We start from the raw sequence: 15,574 nt of genomic DNA on the forward strand, positions 1-15,574 counted from the left end.
TTCAGTGATAATGGTTAAGTGAACACTCGGGACAATAATAAGTATATGATTAATAAAACAAATGGAGGACCAATTTTGTCACTTGTATCATAATAAATATGAACTTAATATTCCTTTTTTTCTAATAAGAAATCCAAATTGTTAATTTTTAGGTTTTCTTGCACTCTATAATAATATACTGAATAGTTTAACGATAATACTGGGCAGATGCTCCATTATTAAAAATGCTAATGACTAATGAGGTAATTTTATTTTCAGATTAGGATATAATGCATATAATGGAAATATAATAAAGTCTGTATCAAATTCTTCACAGCATAGAGAATTTTGGCTGTTCAATACAGTTAAGAATACAGTTGAGTTATTCTCAATCTACATTACTCAGACTTTGATATAATTATGGGAAATGAAATCGTATAATCAATACAGGAAGTAGTTTATTGTAAGAAAACTTACTGTTGTTCAAAATTATATATAAATATATTATATTATTATATATATAATAAATTAATTTCATTAATTTATGTAAAGGATGTTTATCATATTTTATTTTGATATTGACTGGTTCTTCTATCCACATTTGAACATTGTACGTCTCTTATATGTGTAACATGCTGGTTCAGTTAGAGTGTATTACCTCGATTTTTTGTCAATCTCATTTCAATGTTCTAAATTATTTGCTATGAAGTTCTAGTAGTCTCTGCTAAAAATGAAAAAAGAATATGAATTGAGAGAAAAGTCATTTTCATAGAAGATGCATACTATTCATTTTTATTCTTGGGAAATAGATTTGCTTCTCAATTTTCACTTCTTAGATGTTAGTTCTTCTTGGCATTGACCCTATGTTTGGAAAATTATCCATTGATAGTTGCAAATAATCTCCTCTTTCCTTATGGATTGAGAGTCTTCAATTGTTTTACACATTTCAGCAAATCCTAAAACAGTTGAAATAATGAATTAGAGCACGTTCACATGACAAGCGTTCTACGCGCGGTTGAATGAGCGGTGGATAATTGGATACCGTTCACATGGAACGCGGTTGCCAAGCGGTGACCGCTCGTTGCCATAACGGCCCGTATTCAGTTTGAATTCTACATTTTGGTTTGAATCTGGATTCAGTATCAGATTTAGGTGAAAATTAAACTTTTTTAAGTTTTGATAGGTCATTATAGATCGAATAGTTTCTATTATTCATCAATTATAACTGATCCTACTTAAATCATCTTCGAATTTGCCGATGACATCGTCCTAATAAGTAGCAACATGCAGGAATTAGGCGAGATGTTAAAACAACTTATTGATGCTCTGAAAAAAGTCGGTTTGAAAATTAATGTTTCGAAGACCAAACTTATCAACAACTAACAATTCCACAGAACACATAAACATTGATGGCACACAACTTGAAAATGTAGAAGAATATATATATATTTAGAACACTCAATAAGAATCGGTAAAGAAAATCAAACAGCAGAGATAAAAAGAAGAATCATGCTAACTTGGATGGCTTTTGGAAAGATGACATATATATTCAGGAATAACGACATCCCAATAAACCTTAAAAGGAAAGTTTTCGATGCCTGCATATTACCGGTAGCGACATATGACCTGGAAACTATGGCAATAACTAAGAAGACCGCAAACCAGCTGAGAGGATAAGCTAAAACGGACCAAATATTTGGACCCGATCGATGATTCGGGTTTCTTCGTGAATCGGCTGTGTCGTAAATCCTCGAGTTCCCGAGGATCTGCAACTAAAATCATAGAGAAAGGAGGAAAAGAGTGACGACTCAGCGGTAAAATAAATAAGCGTGATTGTGGCGACCTTATGGGCAGGGATTGGAACTAATGATGTTGATTCTGCGCATTTGGCTCCTTATTATTTCATAATTCCAAACAACTCAAAATTTGAATGAAAACCTGCACCGAAAATTGTGAAAAAACTGTAATATCAATTACAGTTTTTTCAATATTTCAGTGAGGTTTTGCATCCAACTTAATTTTTACTTAAGTAATAATACTCAACGAATTTTGACATACTTTTTATTGCACATAATTATACAAATTGATATTTGTGAACAGAAATTAATGAAATAATTGAATCAAATTATATATATATCGTATTGTACCACTTAAATATTAAAGAAGGAAACATTTCATTTGAAGATAAAATAATTATTTTTGTGATTACTGACAAATATCCAGGAAATCGAAGGATTGATTGAGAATTGGAATCTTCAATTCTTTGGCAGAACTCCAACGTAAGCCTTTTGAAACCTGGAACAAAGTGAAAAATTGATGGTGATCCTGAAGAGACTTTTATTGAAAGTATATAAGGTGATAGCAATAGAACAATATGAAGTGAAAATATAGCTCCCTTTTCTTAAATCGACACAACTGCTCCCTTCGACATTTAGGTACTAATATAAAAAAAAATTCTTTTTGTTAAATGACTCTTTTTCTTGATATTAATTTGATTTAAAATGCCTGGTCTTTTCTTCACAAAAAGGGAAACAGTATCAGTATTCGGTTGGTAATTTCTGATCCTATCTGAACTTGAATCTGTTAAACTAGTACTCGGCACATAATTAATTGAATTATTCTGATCTTAAGGCAGTGCATAATTTGGAAAATCTGGCAGGGATGAAAGTAAAAGTCTTGTTTTAGGTGTATTGAAAAAATTGTCCTCACTGATATGGTCCCCACATATTTTACTCATACTCATATTAATATTTGCTGGATAGAACAGCTTCAATTGATTTATGCCATTCAAAAATTCTAGTTGGAGGTCTAAAACAGTGCTTGTTCGTGGTTGAACCCCTGACAAGTTTGGATGCAACATGAATAGATAATGATATGATGAAATGCTGATCTGTTATGACAAAAGGTGCTTTATATTTATAATTATCATCCTTATACGAAAAAACTAGAAGATATATGCCTAAGATTCTTCAATGCGTTGCCATCAAATATTCAAACGGAGGAAAATTTCAAAAAAAACGAAAAATACATACCTACATGATCATTTATTTCAACTGGAACCCTCTAAAATTTAGGATTTTTTTATGTAAAGAGTTTTTGACATTGTTTCATTTGTTATTTTTTTGTAAATGAGAACCTTCTGAAATAAAGATTGTTATTATTATTAACAAACTTGTACCTGCAAGAAAATAAGAATCATGAGAGAACTGAAATGAAACACAAAAGAGAGGTTGGAATTTACGCCGAAAACATCATCAGTAGATACAGTAGATAAGGATGAAATATGTTTTTGTGTGAAATAGCGATACATTAGTTCCTAACCCTGTCCCTCGGGTCGCTAGCATCAACATTTCAAACGACTGCACGCAGTCGTCAGTCTTCTCTTTATTTGTCTATGACTAAAATCATTACTTGACACATAGACAAATAAAGAGAAGACTGACGACTGCGTGCAGTCGTTTGAAATGTTGATGCTAGCGACCCGAGGAACAGGGTTAGGGTCCTTTCTCTATGACTTGACACTTGTCAACTGTCATGAATAGACACAGTGACAATACATTTGCCTCTATTTGGGTATATTCGAATTTTTCAAGTGAAAAAGTGTTGAAGAGCAATTTTTATTGCTTAATTCATACAAATATATTGGTTAATGAGGAAGAACAAATTTTACCCAAATTCCTAAATTATCTGAAAAAGTGAGCAGAATTTGGCAGATTGTTTCTAACGAAACTAATCATGGATATTTTTAGTCATTACTTTCAAAACCAACAGAGAATAATGATGTGGTCTATTGTTAAAGAATATGAGCAGGTATTCATACAAATATGGCGATAGAGAGTTTGAATAAATATCCGAAATCTAATAAAATAGAAGGAAAAGAAAATAAGGTATTATACACATAATTCTATTCTTGCAATTATCAATTTACGAGTATTCATTGTTTTAGAGTTGACAAGCTATCAGATTTGTTGGAAGAAATAGTTGATGAGAAGATGTGGATGAAAATGATGAGAAATGAAAGACCTAACTCCAACAACCATCAACAAAAAATTTTAGAATTTAGAATTTTAGAAATTTAGAATCTCATAAAAAAGCAGAAACAATGAAAGACTTAATAGAGGAGGTCTGTATATGATGATAAATATTATAATACACAATTTATATCATCATGTGATCCAGATTGTGGTTTAGGATATTGTAGTCATTGTTAAATATGCTTGCACAAATATAAATGTGAGTGTTCCACTAATAGCATCAAAGTTATATTGTGCAAGCATTTGCATGCTGTTACTATGTTCGGACAAAGAATAAATTCTGTTTAAGATGACGACAACAATTTAGAAATTAATGAGCCATCAACAAGTTAACTATAATGAAGATGTGGGACATTTTATAGATGAAACCATTTCTAGTTCACAAAATTTCACATCTATAAGCAATGACACAGAAAATGTAAGTTAAAGCAAGCTCAATTCAAGTTTTTGTATAATTCATTATTTCAACTGTTTTAGGATTTGCTGAAATGTGTAAAACAATTGAAGACTCTCAATGCAGAAGGAAAGAGGAGATTATTTGCAACTATCAATGGAAAATTTTCCAAACATAGGGTCAATGCCAAGAACTAACATCTAAGAAGTGAAAATTGAGAAGCAAATCTATTTCCCAAGAAAAAAAATGAATAGAATGCATCTTCTATGAAAATGACTTTTCTCTAAATTCATATTCTTTTTTCATTTTTAGCAGAGACTACCAGAACTTCATAGCAAATAATTTAGAACATTGAAATGAGATTGACAAAAAAATCGAGGTAATAAATTCTAACTGAACCAGCATGTTACACATATAAGAGACGTACAATGTTCAAATGTGGATAGAAGAACCAGTCAATATCAAAATAAAATATGACATACATCCTTTACATAAATCAATGAAATTAATATATTATATAATAATATAATATAATTATATATAATTTTGAACAACTGTAAGTTTTCTTACAATAAACTACTTCCTGTATTGATTATACGATTTCATTTCCCATAACTCAATGAAAGTGTATTCTCAACTGTATTGAACAGCCAAAATTCTCTATGCTGTAAAGAATTTGATACAGATTTTATTATATTTCCATTATATGCATTATATCCTAATCTGAAAATAAAATTACCTCATTAGCATTTTTAGTAATGGAGCGTCTGCCCAGTAATATCGTTAAACTATTCAGTATATTATTATAGAGTGCAAGAAAACCTAAAAATTAACAATTTGTATTTCTTATTAAAAAAAAAAGAAATATTTAATTCATATTTATTATGATACAAGTGACAAAATTGGTCCTCCAATTTTTTTATCAATCATATACTTATTATTGTCCGAGTGTTTACTTAACCATAATCACTGAATGATATTACCCTTCTGTATTGAAACCCCAAGAGAAATCTTTTTTGAGATTCATGACTGGTTTCTGAATGATCTATATATAATAGTATAAGGGATGCTACAATCTGAAATAATCTTTTTCTTGCCCTGATACTTCACATAACACATTGATTTAAAGTTTGAAATTATTATCAAGATGAAATGTCAAACTAATCTTAATATGAAACAAGCTAGTAGTACTTTTAAAAATCCATTTCTAGATATTTTAATGTAATTTCTTAAAGTTCAATCCATTATTACAAACAATAAATTTCTCAATTCACATAAAATAATTATAAGAAGTTTTAATTTGAATACTTATTCATAGTAACAAAAGGGCACTTTCAATTCAATCTCATCATACAAACTTCTCTTTCATATTATCAAATCACATTAATTGATCAACCTACAAATAAATATAATAATAATAAACAACTTCTATCATATTCGCACACCAACTGGATGGAAGCCGCACAGAATAGAGAAAGATGGAAATGCCTTGGGGAGGCCTATGTCCTTTGTCTATGGATATGTGAATCAAAACGATACCTTTCCAAAGATGCTCATATTATTTTTGCTAATGAGTTGAAAGCAAACTTTGTTAATAAATTCAACAGAAGATATGATGATGACTTGAAAGAAATGTGCTTGTTAAGCTTGTTAAGTGAATACAAAAAATCAAAAACTAATAAATCTATGCAATGAATAATGATTCACATTTAAGATTACTTATTTTCATGTATATATTCTTCTGTACATTTTATTATGTTTATTCAATTGAATTAAAAATTCCACTAATTTGACAAAGCATTTTTTCTTTCTCTCCCTAATCTTTGATTTAGGGCTTAGTTAAATTTTGACAAGTTTAAATTACAATTTGTAGGTTAGGTAGGGCCATAGAATAGAAAGGATTGTTTATCTCTTTCTCTATGTACTTCTGTGGTTCTGTGTACGGTAAAAGTGTCCCAAATACGGTTTTTTTCTCGTCCCTGATACGGTAATCTCAAGATTTTGGGTTGGCAACGCTGTGCAGAATATTTACCGTCGTTATTCAGCAAGAACTAACCTATAAATATTTGTAGCTGTTTAGGTAAACAAAGTAATGAAGTAAACTTTTTGAGAAATTTGCATTTTATTTCTTGATTTTGGGCATCTGTGGGAACCATTTCATTCGAGAAAAAAATGTGCTCTCAATAACGAATTTTTCAAGAACTTATACGATTCTCAACGAAACATATTTAATTTGAACCTACTAAAAGAATTAAAAATAATACTGATAAATCCTGAATTTTATTAGAAATAAGAATTTACCTATATGTGTAATGTAGTATTGTTAAAGCATAGTATAAGGAATGCTACCTCGTACTGAATATTATTTTTTTTATATTGAATATAAATAATTCATTCTGTAATATGGACACACCAATGGGATTGTTTTGAAAGAAAAATAATAAACTTGATACCTAAGTACTTTTTCATATATTGAATCAACATAGCATAAAAAAAGCAAATCACAATGCAGAACCAAATTAATTATCAGTAATGTTATTATAAAATTATACGTTGAGTACACTTTTTTCAAAATTATTGTAGTAAAAAGTACAAAAATACATAACATAATTCTGTTAAACAAAATAATCTTTCAATACTGGTGGTTTCACATAAAAAGAAATACTTGATTGACTTCCATTCAAACTTGATGATACTTCGTCAACAAATTTCTCTAATAGTTTCATCGATAAAACCCCAGTAGTTTGGTACAGCTCCTCCCATATTACGAATTGGTAGACTAAAAACGAATTAAGGTAATATAATAGGTATATAATAATTTAAGTTTAATTCAGCTAATAGCTTACCTGTACATATAGCTGATAACTATTTCTATAAAGCCACTTATGTGCATTCAATTATCTTAGAAGTGTCCATGATTTTCCACAATGAAGATTGCAGTTATAAAAATAAACTTCGATAATGATTGCGATACTTGTAGTAAAAATTTTCCAAGTCAACTAGTCGATTTGTTTGAATTGGTTTTGATATATTTTCTACACCAACTGTATCTATTATGAAAAATCAATTCCTCAATAATGGTCCCAGCTAAAATTGCTAACGCTATTTGTCCTTTCATTTTCGATTTTGAACTTTTACCAAATGAATTATTTTATTTATCAGAATACAAAATAAAGGTGACAAAATATAAATATGTCAAATTTAAAGATCTGTCAGTTTACTGACTTTCGTTAAAAGCACCTTGCAATAGTTCACTTTTAACGTCCACGATAGAGGATCCTTTATTACAGGATCCTTTAATAAAAGATAGCTTATTTGTGCGTTGCAATAACTCTCTACTAGAGTTATTGCAATAACTCTCTACTAGAGAGTTATTGCAACGCACAAATAAGCGATCCTTTAATAAAAGATCTTTAAATTTGACATATTTATATTTTGTCACCTTTATTTTGTATTCTGATAAATAAAATAATTCATTTGGTAAAAGTTCAAAATCGAAAATGAAAGGACAAATAGCGTTAGCAATTTTAGCTGGGACCATTATTGAGGAATTGATTTTTCATAATAGATACAGTTGGTGTAGAAAATATATCAAAACCAATTCAAACAAATCGACTAGTTGACTTGGAAAATTTTTACTACAAGTATCGCAATCATTATCGAAGTTTATTTTTATAACTGCAATCTTCATTGTGGAAAATCATGGACACTTCTAAGATAATTGAATGCACATAAGTGGCTTTATAGAAATAGTTATCAGCTATATGTACAGGTAAGCTATTAGCTTAATTGAACTTATATATTATATTACCTTAATTCGTTTTTAGTCTACCAATTCGTAATATGGGAGGAGCTGTACCAAACTACTGGGGTTTTATCGATGGAACTATTAGAGAAATTTGTTGACGAAGTATCATCAGTATATAAAATATCAGTCTACTTTATGTACCTGTTTGAATGGAAGTCAATCAAGTATTTCTTTTTATGTGAAACCACCAGAGTACTGGAAGATTATTTTGTTTAACAGAATTATGTACAGAATTATGTATGTATTTTTGTACTTTTTCCTACAATAATTTAGAAAAAAGTGTACTTAACGTATAATTTTATAATAACATTACTGATAATTAATTTGGTTCTGCATTGTGATTTGCTTTTTTTATGCTATGTTGATTCAATATATGAAAAAGTACTTAGGTAACAAGTTTATTATTTTTCTTTCAAAACAATCCCATTGGTGTGTCCATATTACAGAATGAATTATTTATATTCAATATAAAAAAATAATATTCAGTATGCAGTAGCATTCTTTAACAATACTACATTACACATATAGGTAAATTCTTATTTCTAATAAAATTCAGGATTTATTAGTATTATTTTTAATTCTTTTAGTAGGTTCAAATTAAATATGTTTCGTTGAGAATCGTATAAGTTCTTGGAAAATTCGTTATTGAGAGCACATTTTTTTTCTCGAATGAAATGGTCCCACAGATGCCCAAAATCAAGAAATAAAATGCAAATTTCTCGAAAAGTTTAGTTCATTACTCTGTTTACCTAAACAGGTACAAATATTTATAGGTTAGTTCTTGCTGAATAACGACGCCAAATATTAGCGATTCAAGTTCATCTCCAACTCCAAGCCACCTATCGGAAGAAACTGTAATATCGGCTTAAGGTACGGTAGGAGTGCATTTCTGCAGGTTAAATTTTTATATTTTAGTGTTCGAGGAGTTATAAGAGTTGTGTTCTAGAGTTTCATCATTTATCTAATATTTATTTCAACATTATGGATAGTGATTACTGCCCTAAAAAAACGAAATCAAAAGTGTTTTGTTGTGTTTATGGATGCAACAGTAGAGCAAACAGAGAACCCGTTTCATTCCATAGCTTTCCCAAGAACAGTTGTAAACTGGAAATAATTAGCAAAAGTGGTATTGTCGAGAAAGTTGATGTACGAAAAATTTGGGAGAAAAATTTGAAGTGCGGAAAGAAAATAACACCTTCCATGAAAGTTTGTTCAAAGCATTTTGAAGAGTCTGATTTTCATACACAAAGTAAGTTGTAAAAATATCAGTATCAATCGAGCTCCATGTGTAGTAATATTTTTCAATATTCAGGTAAGGAGCTGAGACACGCAGATTTGTGTTTGAGACCGAGAAAAACTAACTTGAGACGCCGAAATTTGAAAAGAAATGCAGTCCCAACAAAAAACCTTCCTACAGGTACTCATGAGAACATAAAGAAGAAAGAAAGACGGAATTTAAGTAGATATGATCCTGTACAACAACCAATTGTAATTATATCATGATCCTTTTAAATGAAAGTAAATCTAATATTTACAAAATTTTCAGTTGAAATCTGACTGTGAAGTAATAACACAAAATCAAGATGAAAATGAACTTCATGCTCAGGTAAAGTATTGAGATATTCTAGTTGAATCAAATGATGATATTGAAATTCCAGAAAATGATTCACAGGCCTGATGAATTGTTGGCTGCTGAAGCTCTATGTGCTTTTATCAATAAGGACAATTTGTGACAATATTACTACAAATCAAAAGCTTAACAGCTTGACAGGGTTGAATTCTTTTGAAATGCTGAAAACTATTGAAATTTTAGTATTAAGAATAAAAAGAGAAAATTTTGTTTCATCCCTCAATATTAGGGAAAAAATACATTTACAAAATTAAAGAATGACACGAGCTATGTTTTATTGTCTTTACTCTTTGGAAACATCAGTTCCCAAAGTATAAAAGAAATTTTTTATGACATGCTAACTGTGTTAGCGGCAGTATTGAAACCTGCGATCTATCTTCCACCTACTGAGGAAATTCGTAATAATTTGCCGCAACACTTTGAGCAATTTACTGATGTGAGAGTCATTCTTGATTGTACAGAAATCTCTGTTCAGAGAACTAAATGCCTGTGTTGTAGAGTAAGATGTTATTCTCACTATAAAGGGAATAACTCTGTAAAATTCATGGTGGCCGTGACGCCTGCAGGATTGATCAGTTTTGTCAGTGAAGCTTATGGTGGAAGAGCATCTGACAAAATAATTTTTGAGCAGAGTGGTCTCATATCCTCCCTGAAGCCTGATGAGGATGCCATTATGGTGGATTGAAGTTTTCTAATTGATGAAATTTGTTCGGAAAACGGAATAAAACTGATTCGCCCACCATTCATGCGAAACAGAAAACAAATGTCTCTTCAGGAGGTTGAACAAAATATATTCATAGCTAGAGCAAGAGTCCATATCGAACGTGTGAACCAGATGATAAAAATTTTCAAAATTTTGAGTAATGTTTTACCGTGGAACCTGGTTCCTAAAATAGAAGAAATAATGATTATATGTTGTAAATCTGTCCAGCCCCATTTTTTCTGAAGATAATTTCTGAATATTTTTGTTTTTTGCCTTTATTTCGAGTAGCAATATAGATGTTAAATCTAAAGCTTCTGTGTAGCGAAACAGTTGTTATTTATATATATATCCGATTCGGCCCTGTTAAGAAGATATAGCCATTTTAAATTTTCATAATGAGCTAATTCACCCCTGGTAACCGGAACACTGAAGTTTTCGCAAGTATAAGATATACAATTTGAACCTTGGAAATAAGCTATTAAATTGAAAAAACCATCATAAACTCACTTTTAACATTCCATTTGTTGAACAAAGTAGTATTTTCAATACAATAAATGAGTTATCCCAATTTCACTGACGATAAAGATTAAATATTTTTCTCTTGATTTTCTATTTCATTTTCGATAATCATAACGAATTGAGCTCGCTACCACCCATATTAGCTTAGCTCTGATATTCATAATTCACATCCATTCATTTATTATATCGCATTTAGAATATATCGTTGTTTATTTGATTTCGTACTAGAATTGCAATTTAACCTTACATTCTCAAATAAATAATATTCATCTGTGACAGTTCTAACACAGACTAGTAGTCTGTGGTTTTAAGTTTGAACCTCAAATTTCGAGTGTTGCAAATTTAAACACAACAGTTCGAATAATCTATGTTCTAACTTCTAACCTAAAATCTAAAATATTCATTTAAAGTTTACACGTACACAAGTTTATTAGTATTCTGTGGTTTACACTGTTATTGTCTTATGATATTTGATATTATATTTGCATAAAATGAAAATCATCGAAGATTTGAAGAAACCCAACAGAATATTGAAGTTCCATACATATTTTCAAGAAATTTAAAAACAATTTCCAAAATAAATAAGTATGCATTCTGATAGAGAGTAATTCCTTTATGAAATGAAGCATTTGATTTGTGCCAACTATCTCATAAAAATAATGATCTGCATCAATATTTTTGAAGCCATTAGTGTGAAAATATGGAAATGAAGTTTTATGGCTCTGTAATCAATGGAAAATGTTAGACTCCACTTGTTATGAAATTTGTTCTATAATATGTACCTGCATTATAGCCAACTCTACTTGATTCATCTTGATTTCGCCATTGAAAATAAATGAGAAGTAATTAATATAAATATCCACAATTTCAACTCACCTATTTGTTTTCATATTAAAACAATTATGGCACTCTTGGAAGTATGTCAATCATATGCTTTAGGATGAATTTATGGAGTAGCAAAAGAATAAAAGTATTTAATCTCAATCACATGAAAATTTGTCTAGTATGTACTTAGTGGTATGTTTCGATGTGAGTTTGAATGACCACAAGAAAAATACAGTATTGTTGGATGGCAATCTTTAGTGTGATATTGATTGTTGTCATTAAAATGGGACTATTTTGTGAAAACTTTTTTAAACATGGGCTTTATGGTAAATCTGGACTTTTCAAAATAGAATGTTGATTTTAATAATAATAAGTATCTTATTATCTGAGCTGTGTCAAAGCTCAATAATTTGTAATCAAATAGAAGAGTTGAGGTGAGCTTATTCAAATAACTTCATTTTCAAACTAAGTTGGCTAGTACTTCAATTCTAAAATCTGAGACATGACATCATAGTAAATATTCATTTCTGTGGTTTTTTTTTCCACAATAGAACAGAGTTTCATTTAGCCAAAGTACCCAATTTTTTTAATTTCACACATAATTTTTTTTTTTTAAGATCAAGTTACTTGAAAACGGCGCTTTGTACGAGAAAATATGAGGAATACTTTTATTTTTCAAATTAGCCAAATATTCTTCAATGAACGTTCAAATTGATTTTAAGAGTTGGGTTCTTAGATTTTCTGGTATTTTTATGTGATGTAATGTTCATAATGAAGAAACTGAAAGATGTGTAGGGAATCTTGTGTTCGGAGAAGATGTATCACATCAAGGAAAAGCTATATTCCAAAAATCATTTCCTTCAATAGAACCATTTACGAGATATAGCCGAAAATCACATTTTTTTTATCGATTTTCAACAGCCTGTATCTTAGTAACCGGGCCGAATCGGAAAAAACTATAAAGGAAAAAAGTGTTTCTTTTGACCTCAGGAATCTTCGGTTAAAATATATGTACAAGTCAAAGACTCGCCCTGTATATATAATCTGTATCCCATTTGTTACCTTTCGGTGTATGGGTTAGTTGTTATTTAAATAATAAATAAGTGGAAATAAAATAACTGGAATTTTATTTCAAAAAATATATTAATTTTTCAATTATTCATTACAAATATGGTGTAACATTTTCTCAATATATTTTTTTTTCAAAGAAGTTAACATATTATATGTGTATTCTTCATCAAAGGGCACCTTAATTTCAATGAATGAATTATTGCTTGAAAAATAAATAATAAAGTGGCAAATGTCTAAATTTAGGATTGCAATTCCCACCTGCAACTGTGCAAAGTATTTATGTTTTTTTTTTTCAGTTTATAATTATTATTCTTTTTTATAATATATTTACAATTCCCAAAGTCAGAGGCTTGCTTTGCTGAAATATAAAGATATTTTTTTTAAATATTATTTTCAAGATGTTAATGAAGAATTTGTTACCTTTGAATGGACACTTTATTTCCAAAAGACCATAGGGCTCGCCATTCTTTAACAAAATTCCGTCAGCACAATATGCCAGCCATGGTTCCTTCTACATATCACAAGACCTATTTTTTGTTTAGAAAACCCTGAAACCTTTTCGGGCCGTTGGCTCAAATTTAATGCCATGTCTTATATAGATATTCGAAAAATGCTTGGGAAAAAAATATTTACTACATTTCTCTTCCCAATCATTTTTCGAAAGAGTATATAAGTCATAGCATCGTGAGCCAGTAACTCTATACTTCCTTCCTTCTTCCCATTGAGCTCTATCTTGCATTGTCGATACACATATATCAATACTGTCAAACATAGTTAACTTATTGTATTTTCTGATACATTGAGTGCATCTAAAATTAATTTCAGACCCAAAATTGTAAAAATTCTGCATGAAAATGGAATTTTCTGCATTTCTGATAATGGTTCCATATATTTCCTTCCACATTCGCATCCTTACATAACCTAGTCCTGAAAATCACTCATTACAGTATTACATATGACATGAAAGTTATTACCTACTTATGAATTGCAATGCTCGATGAAGGCAATCTGGCAATTAAAATATTTCTAATATCTTCTTTTCTTCATCTTGAGATGTTATCAAGGGTCTTTTTGGGACTTTGTCCTTAAGGCAGGGTATTTTTAGAAGAGGTAGTGCTTTATATTTATTTCCAGTCTCTTTTTTTTTTTCCACCTGCATTTGATATCAGTGCTTGAAATATTTTCCAATTTGAGGAGGTCAGTTCTGAAATGATAAAAACCAAAGGAAAAGCAAAAAACCAACAATTATATTGTGTCTATATTATTGTTCAATTGCAAGTCCTGATTCAGACATAAAATAAATAAAAATTATACAACCTGGTACAATGTAAGAGTAGAGCTGATATATGTTAACATCTGCCTCCTAATCCAGCCTTACAAGAACAGCTGAAAGCTGATATTGTTGCAGTTTCTTTAGTTGTTATTATTTTTCCTCTGATTTCATAAGGATCTGCTGAAAGGGCTGAAGTCTGCAAGCATAAGCCGAACAATTCTAAGCATAATACTAATACTTTTACCTATATTCCCACACATAATTACATGACCGGCATTCAAGACCGCTTCTCCTAAAATGTTTGTTTTTTAGATAATGGACGATTATTCTTAAATTAGAATGAATTCACCTTCTATCACATTCCTATTATTTGGAGTTGCTTCCAAATACCGGAAATATTCAGTTAAACTGAGGAATACACTATTTTCTTTGTCCATCATATTTCTTTCTTCACAAATAACACTCAATATATTTTTGTTTACAATATCTTACCTTTAGCCGAAAAAGCATGCTGAAGAGGGCGCTGCCTACCCTTGAATCGGGAATTCGGCATAAACAGATATCTGTCAAAATAAAAGATCCTTAAATAAAAGTTGGTCGCCTGTACATATTTAAATAAAGTAAGGGAGGCCTGTATTTTGGATTTAGATTTATACAATCCTTAATATCTGACTCAATGCGCATGCGTACATGTCAAAATAAGAGATCCTGTAATAAAAGATCGCTTATTTGTGTGTTGCAATCTTAGAATATAGATAGATTAATGTTCTAAGGTTGCAATAACTCTCTATTAAAAGCGTATATTATGATTATTGATTATGTTTTACTAATGATTTCATTTCATTTCGCCACGAAGGGCGCCACATGCAAATGTCAAAGAAAGATAACAGCTGTTGCTCTGTACCGTTCGTTCATTTCAGATAAGGGGTTGTCCATTCATCACGTGAGGCTTGAAAGGGGGGTGATAAAAATCACGAAAATATCACAAGGGTGAGGGGGGGTGTAGTAATATATCACGTGTATTTATTTTTTCGTCAAACGCGCGATTTTTAAATAAATATTAAGCGGCACGGCGCGGCGTGTAGTGACCTTGACTACATTAAATATATTCATCATAGACTTATTATCCTAAGGAGACGAAACATCCCAGTACTGGGACTCGCTTTGTTGTGAAGCAAACATTCACATTGTTTGGATAAGGACGGCTATAGTACAGTTAACGAGTGAGACAAGGATGAACAATTCTCTCAGCTTCGAGTCGGCAACACTGCAAAAGAATTATCTGTTGAAATTGAAAACACCATCCATGGGCGTGCGAAAATCTTTTTCCCATTTTAT

The 15,574-nt window shown here is 30.4% G+C and overlaps 1 protein-coding gene and 1 long non-coding RNA gene across 8 annotated transcripts in view; one reads left to right on the top strand and one right to left on the bottom strand.

The window, feature by feature from the left end:
• Positions 1-2,024: 2,024 nt before the first annotated feature.
• The window catches only part of LOC123673350, a 66,254-nt gene continuing 52,704 nt past the window's right edge, over positions 2,025-15,574 (bottom strand). For 4 of the 6 annotated variants that reach the window (XR_006746462.1, XR_006746464.1, XR_006746461.1 and 1 more), the window contains one exon: positions 2,025-2,274. The gene's annotated coding sequence lies outside the window, so the exon portion shown is untranslated. Of the gene's footprint in view, positions 2,275-3,011; positions 3,350-15,574 lie in introns of those variants that run through there. The other 2 variants (XR_006746463.1, XR_006746460.1) reach the window with 2 other exon arrangements.
• Positions 3,513-4,999, top strand: LOC123673396. Of its 2 annotated transcripts, XR_006746468.1 has the most exons (5): positions 3,513-3,674; positions 3,729-3,866; positions 3,926-4,212; positions 4,286-4,431; positions 4,491-4,999. It is a non-coding gene; the product is annotated as an uncharacterized LOC123673396 (long non-coding RNA). The 2 variants fall into 2 exon arrangements; XR_006746467.1 differs by having other exon boundaries at positions 3,514-3,674; positions 3,926-4,431.

The sequence above is a fragment of the Harmonia axyridis genome, chromosome 1 (genome assembly GCF_914767665.1).
Source record: "Harmonia axyridis chromosome 1, icHarAxyr1.1, whole genome shotgun sequence".
Taxonomy (NCBI): Eukaryota; Metazoa; Arthropoda; class Insecta; order Coleoptera; family Coccinellidae; genus Harmonia; species Harmonia axyridis.